Source organism: Canis aureus, chromosome 26, assembly GCF_053574225.1.
Source record: "Canis aureus isolate CA01 chromosome 26, VMU_Caureus_v.1.0, whole genome shotgun sequence".
Lineage (NCBI taxonomy): Eukaryota > Metazoa > Chordata > Mammalia > Carnivora > Canidae > Canis > Canis aureus.
In genome coordinates this window covers 43258985-43266385 of record NC_135636.1, presented here as the reverse complement: position 1 = coordinate 43266385, position 7401 = coordinate 43258985, and positions in this window count along the sequence as shown.

The window sequence follows — 7401 nt, the reverse complement described above, 5'->3', positions numbered from 1 at the left end:
ACAACCAGGACATACTGCGGGAGCAGGGACCAGGTAGAAGGAGTCAAGAGCCTGGAAGCCAGGGTCTCAAACTCACATGCTCACGGGGACACACGTCAGCTGGGTGGTGGCCTGAGAGCAACAGAATCCTCTGAAGGGGGAAGCTCCTACTCTGCTCCAGACGATTGGTCCATGCAGGACTGTGGACCTGCTGTGGCCAGGTCTTCCCATTTTCTCAGGAGATACTGGAAATTGGGGTTTTTATGTAAAATCTCCCAATTTATTTTCTTAAAAGATTTTATTTATTTATTTATTTGACAGAGAGACAGAGAGAGACAGCGCACAGGCAGGGGGAGTGGCAGAGGGAGAGGGAGAAGCAGACTCACCACCCTGGGATCACGTCCTGAGCCATAGGCAGATACTTAACCGACCTGAGCCACCCAGGAGCCCCCAAATTTCCAAATTTAAAAATGTTAGTCTGGGGCAGCCTGGGTGGCTCAGTGGTTTAGCGCCGCCTTTGGCCCAGGGTGTGATCCTAGAGACCCGGGATCGAGTCCCACATCGTGCTCCCTGCATGGAGCCTGCTTCTCCCTCTACCTGTGTCTCTGCCTCTCTCTCTCTCTCTCTCTCTCTCTGTGTGTGTGTGTGTGTCTCATGAATAAATAAATAAAATCTTTTTAAAAAAATAAAAGATTATGTGGGTGTTGCATTGGAGGAGAAGTCAGCTCTCAAACTGTCTTGTTCCCTCGATTCATAAGGAGCACGTTCCTGAAAATGACTTTGGTGGGAAGGCAAAATATAGGGGAACACCAAAAGGCTCTGTAGTTGAGATGAGTAAGATTTTAATGTAATATCTTTAAGAATCACAATTACTGTAAAAAATCCATACTAAACCAAAAATAAAAATAAAAAAAATTTAAAAAGGACAGGATCAGTATTACTCATGTTTCCTTTTTTGCCTCAGGCTCTGGTGTGGCTCTGCAGGGTACTGTTACTACTAATTCTGTCTTTATTAGAATTGTCATAGTTTGCTCACCATGGATCTTTTTTTTTTTTTTTTTTTTTTTTTTGGTATTCATTTTGATTTTCGAAAACATCTTATGGAAATAGCATTTCATCGATTGCTGAGTTTTCTTGGCACTCTCTTGAATCTAGCCTCGCTTGCCTTATCTGAGTTCCAGGCATGTAGGAGTCAAATGCATCCAACTATAAATTATAACATTAGTATTTAGGGTGATAATGCCATGATGTCCTTGATGTGGGATCGTCTCTGGAAGCTGGGAGAGAATGTTCCTGCTTTTTGAATTTGACTTAAAAATGTCTCAGTGCCTGTGTTTTATAGCCAAGCTTTTATTACAATGGGTGTTGTCAAAATGTGAAGTTGGTGATGAGAATTTGTGACTTATGCGTTGTGTCCTTCCATCATGCCTCACTAGGTCACTTGTAGGCCTCGGGACAAAGTGAAAGTGTGCATGCAGCCCCATGTTAAAAAATTAAGAATCTTAAGACAGGGATGCCTGGGTGGCTCAGCGGTTAAGCGTCTGCCTTCATGCTTAGGGTGTGATCCTGGAGTCCCGGGATTGAGTCCCACATCAGGCTCCCTGTGTGGAGCCTGCTTCTCTCTCTGCCTGTGTCTCTGCCTCTCTCTCTCTCTGTCTCTCTCATGAATAAATAAATAAAATCTTAAAAAAAAAAAAAAAGAATCTTAGGACACCAGAGCATTGAACCAAGCATGGGGTCCTTCCGAGCACAGGGACCTGTGTGCCTGTGCAGGTCACACACCCATGAAGATGACCCTGGATGCCAATCGGGTGAGCGTCAAAGAACCCTTGAATTTTAGAGCCAGAATAGGGGCTCAGGGATGATCCAATTCATCCCCCCCCCATATTACAGATGGAGAAACTGAGGCACAGGAAGGCCAGGTGACTTGCTTAAAGGTTGCAGGGTGATTTAGGGGAAAAACTTGGATTGGGTCCTGGGCCTCCCGCTCTGGGACGTTCCATACTGGACCACAAGGTCACCCCAACCTTGGCCAAACATCTATATTTTCAGGCCTGTGGGTGCCATTGACCTTCAGGGAGGTCAGCGGTAGGGGCAGTGGTGATGGGATTCAAACGTACCAGTCTTATTACAATAACCCAAGCACGTATTTTCTATAACAGGACATATAGTCTAGAAGTATTTTTTTCTTCTTTCTTCCTTTTTCTCTCTCTTATTTTTAAAATAAAAACATGTATAGGCAGAAGTTCCCTGAAGCCACTGAGTCAGATGAAATGTTTTTATATAAAATTGATTACAGGTATTATAACCACGCTGGAGGCTGGGCCCCCAGTTGTGCAAAACATCAGATTTTAGGATATCCCCAATGAGTCTCGTTAAACTGAGGAAAGTGGGGGCCCAGGGGCTCCTCCTGGTACAGGCTCAGGGTGGATTGGTCTCTCGGGTCAGGGTGGGGGGAAGCTCTGCTGGGCACCCTTCCTTCCCTCATTCCTTTAGCTGCCTCTCACTGACTAGCTGCCACGTGCTGGGTACTATTCTAGGACCCGGGGATACAGCCAGAGTCGCCAGACAGAAATACAGGGTGCCCAGGTAACTTTGAATCTCAAACAATGAATCATTTTTAGCTTAAATGTGTCCCATATAATATACGGAACATACTTAGACTAAAAATATTTGTTGTTCGTCTAAACGCCAAATTTAACAGACGCCTAAGTCCTGTATTTTTCATCTGCTAAATCTGACAACCCCAGATATGCCAGTGAACAAAGCAGACACACATCCTTGCCCCTGTGGGGCTTGCATTCAAGTGAGAACAAGCAGTCGACGGATGAACAGACACACAGAGGAGTACAACACACTGTGGAGGTGAAGGCCGGGGGGGATGAAAAGTTGGGTGCACCCACAGAGCAGACCAGGGGGTGGTCATGGGAGGTCACTGTGAGGAGGTGACAGTTGAGCTGGGGCGTGAACAAAGTGAGGGGGTGGCCGGGCAAATAGCAACAGGAGCAGGAGGTGCGGAGGCCCGGAGGTGAGGCTGTGCGTGGCATTCTCAAAGAACAGGGCGATGAGCGGGGTGGCAGGAAGGAGTGAGAGAAGGGGAGGATGGCGAGAGATGATAGTCAAAGGGAGGGGTGCAGGGGGGCAGCTCATCCAGGGTCTTGCAGGGTTTGTATTTAATTCTAGACTTAATGGGAAGCCACAGGAGGACTCACGAGTCTGTATGTTGAAAGGATGCCCGGGGCTGCTCTGTGCAAAAGTGGAAGTAGCAAGGCCGGGGAGGAGGCACCTGCAGTCTTCTGGGGAAGTGGGTGGTTGGGGCGGGACGAAGAGTCGTGAAGTCAGTGAGAGACGGTTGGGTCTAGGTTACACGTTGAGGATAGAGATGCCTACATTTGCTGCTGGGTTGCCTGTGGGTGTGAGAAAATGAGAGGGATCACGGACTACTCCTCGGATGTGGGCAGAGAACTGGACGGACGGTGGCGGGTCGGGGCAGGTGGTATGTGAGCGGGAGCGGAGAGGGTGCAGAGGGTCGCAGGGCTTGGTTGGGAGACTTGGGGATGCCCGTTGGACACCCAGCTGTCGGCTTGGCAGCTGGACACCTGCCCCCAGATGTAAGGGGAGAGGTCCGGGCTGCTTCCTCCAGAAGGTGGAAAGAAGGGCAGAGCTGTGCATAGTGGGTCCCTGCAGGGCCCACCTGAATGGGCGTCAGGATGCAAGGCCCCGGGGGCCAGTGCTCCTCTGATACTCGCATTCGGGTGGAATCAAATTGTGCTGCATTTTAAGGGGAAGCCTAGAAGAGGAAAAGAGATGTCAAGGGTGGGTCAAGGACAAGGGTACACACTCGTGTCTTTTGTGCGCTGCTGCTGTTTTCAATGCAGTCACTGAAGTCCCTGTTCCTAGTACCCCTCGCCCACGCGGCTACAGGTGATTCCTAAACATTCTTCCCACTTCAGCCTTTATAGCCTGCAGTTTCCTCTCCACACAGGACACAATTGTTTAGAAACTCGGATATGATCTTGTCGCACACTTCCTGATACGGTTCGGTTGTCATCATTGCTCTTAGGTCCTGAATTCTCCCCATGGTCCCCACTTACCTCCCAGCCTTACCTTACACCTTCTTCAGGTCCGTGAGCACCTGCCCCTCCAGTCTTCCTTCGGTCCCGCCAACACTTCATACTTCCTCCTGCCTCAGGGCCTTTGCACATACTTTCCTCATCTGGCTGTTAGTTCTTCCCCTCAGTATTTCCTCGGCAACTTCTTGGCAACTCTTTGGTCTCTGCTAAAACCTCACCTCCTAGGGAAGCCTTCCCTGAACTCCTATCTATATCAGGTTTCTTTGATATGAGCTCTGTAGCACCTTCTTCTTTTCTTCACGGTGCTTACCTCAGTCGGCAAGTATACATTCGGGTAAATGCTTGTTGAAGTGAGCTGAATTCCTGGAGCAGGGCCAGGCAATATCAATGCATGCTATAAGTTTCAGGCTCTCAGGGGCTTCGCTGGCTTCCCCTTGCACTTTTGTTGTCAAGGCTGGAGAAAAAATGAAGACGCCAGGGCCTCTTCAAGGAGGTCAGCCACGGGGCAGAAAGAAGGTTGACAGAGCTACCCTGTCAGGGCCTCCATCCGCCTGCCCACCCCTCCCTCCCCCAGATGGCCACTGAATGCACAAAGGTCATACATTCTGCTCCTAGTCCTTGCTCCTAAGAGCACAAATTATTTATTTTGGAATTGCAAATGTGTCTTCTCCTCAACCCAAACCCCCACCTTCTAGGTGGCCCTCCAAGAAGAAAAGCCTCTCACTTCTCACTGCTCCAGCAGAAACTGTTTTGGGTCAGGATCTAGTCTGAACCTATTCCCTTTAGAGAACTCTGATTGTTTGGGTGCAGATTCCAAACCTTAGAAGCCTTAAACAAAATACATCCACTGTTCAGAGGAACAGCTAAAGTACTTAGAGTTTTTTTTTTTAATTAAAAAATTTTTTTTTTTTTTTTTTTTAGAATTTATTTATTTTAGGGGGAGAGAGAGAGAGAAAGAGCTTGTGAGCATGGGGTGGGGCAGAGGGAGAGGGACAAGCAGACTTCCTGCTGAATGGGGAGCCTAACACGGGGCTCATTCCCAGGACCCTGGGATCATGACCTGAGCAAAAATTGAGAGTCAGATGCTCAATGAACTGAGCCACCCAGGCGCCTCAAAGCAGTTAGAGTCTTAATTTAGAATGTCCTGAGCCACTCTTCGTAAGCCTGAAGTGTTTGCTGTCCTTTGTCAGTTGTTAAGGGCTTTCCCTTCATTATCTCATCTTATTGGGTATCTCAAGAGGATGTTGTTTGGGTAATGATTGAGGTTCTTGCCTTAACAATTGGGTGGCCAGTGTAAGCCTCAGGGAGGAGGACCCTTAAAAAAAACTAAGGTACTTATACATACAGGACAGTTAAACTCTCTTTTTCCGACCCTCCCATCCATTCCTCCATCCAAACATCCACTTCTCCACTGAGCCATTGATCGATCCATCTACTATTATCCAAACATCTACTCTTCCATCGATTGATCAACTGAACTATTCTATGTATGCATCCATTGATTAATCCAAACATACACTCTCCCATCCATCCATGCATTCATGCAAACACCCACTCATCCATTCATCCATCTATCCATCCACACATTGCTGGGCACAAAGCTGTGTATGAATGAGGTAGTCATGACCACTGCCTTAGTAGGTCTCATAGGCTAGAAGAGATAAAATTCTCTAGTCAAGTGTGGGTCATTCACCCACTTCTTTGCCAGGGAAGGGTGGGACAACTGGGTTGATAGTTTTGCCAAAATTGTGTCAAGAGTAGATTCCCAAAGGAACACGCTGGGATGTTTTGATCAGAAGCAGGGAATGAATCCAGGTAGGCAAAATCAACAGGTATCCCTAGATTAGAGGCATTTAATCATTATGGGTGGGAGATGACCTGTGAGGGTGACACCAGCCCTTCCTTTTTCTACAGCATAAGGGCAAGCTGGTTCCTTTATTTATCTCTGACCACATTTCAGGGTCTCGACTTTGAGTCCTGTCATAAGGACCCAAGAACACTCGTCTTCTTCTAGATGCTCAGCTCTAAATGTCACAGTCTGGGTCATCATCACTCCCCCCTCCTCCATCTACATTTTAAGCTACCCTAAGATGTTGGTTGGTTACACCCAGTGTCACTGTGCTCATGGTTAGGAATCAAAGAAGAGGATAGTTTTCTGCTCTGACAACCAGAAAGTACTTCCTAAGACTCTGAAAGTTGGCGAGTCCTGAGCCAGGCTGGGTCCCTTGAAATGAAGTGAGAGTCTAAATTAATGTTTCCCATCCCTGGCCACCCATTGGAAGCATCTAGGGAGATTTTACAAAATCCTGATGCCCAGGCCCTTTGTTCAAACATTCTGATTATAACTGGTCTTTGGTGGGGCCCAGCCATTGAATTTTTAAACAGCTCTCCAGGTGATTCTAAAGCATAGCTGGGGTTAAGAACCACTGGTCTAAGTACAATTTGGAAAACCCTATCCATTGCTGTGTCTCTTTGCTTCCAGGATATAAGCATGATAAGGGTAGAGACGCTGTCCTATTGATGGCTGCATCTCCAAGATCTGTAGCAGTGTCAGGTACCTGGAGGTGCTCAGCAAATATCTGGAATGAACGATGATCCCTAGCTTTGCACCAGTCCTCTAATGGAGCAGAGATGGCTCCACCTGAAGGATGCACATTCACTGTTCTTCCTAGCACGTGGAGAAGGATTTGAGTCACTTCCACGTGAGGTCAAGTTGTGGTTTTCTGGGAATCCTAGGAACTTTCCCACCTAATCTTCTGATCCAGAGATTCTCAACACTGCATACACTTTAGATTCATCTGAGGTCATTAAAAACAAAACAAAACAAAACAAAACAAAAAACAACAAAAAAACCCTTGAATGTTCTGGTTCCCTGGGGGTTGGATTGAAGCCTAGGCACAGGCATTTAAAAAGTGTTCCAGGTGATTCTGACATGTTGTTAGGGTTGAAGACCTCTGTTCTCATCTCCTTTACTGCCTCTGGGAGTCTTTCTTCTGACTTCAGCTAACTTGGTCCAAGACCCCTGGACGTGTTTTATGGGGTGGTGGTGGTGGTACTGGGTTCTTACACAGTGTTCCTCAAATGTACCTGTTCACAGCATTCAACTTGGGCACTTAAAAAAAATCACATCACTGAGCCTCTGCTCCAGACTTACGGAATCAGAACCTCCAGGGAGAGGCCTGGGGGTCTGTGTATTTAACAAGTGTCCAGGTGGACTTGTTACCAGCCAACCTCTCCAACACACTGAACCCCTTCTGGCTTTAGCTTCCCTGTGGTTCCCCCACTGCCAGAACTCTTTTCCCCCAGATCAGTTAGGTTCATCCATCTGTCACCACCCTCCCGGAGAGGC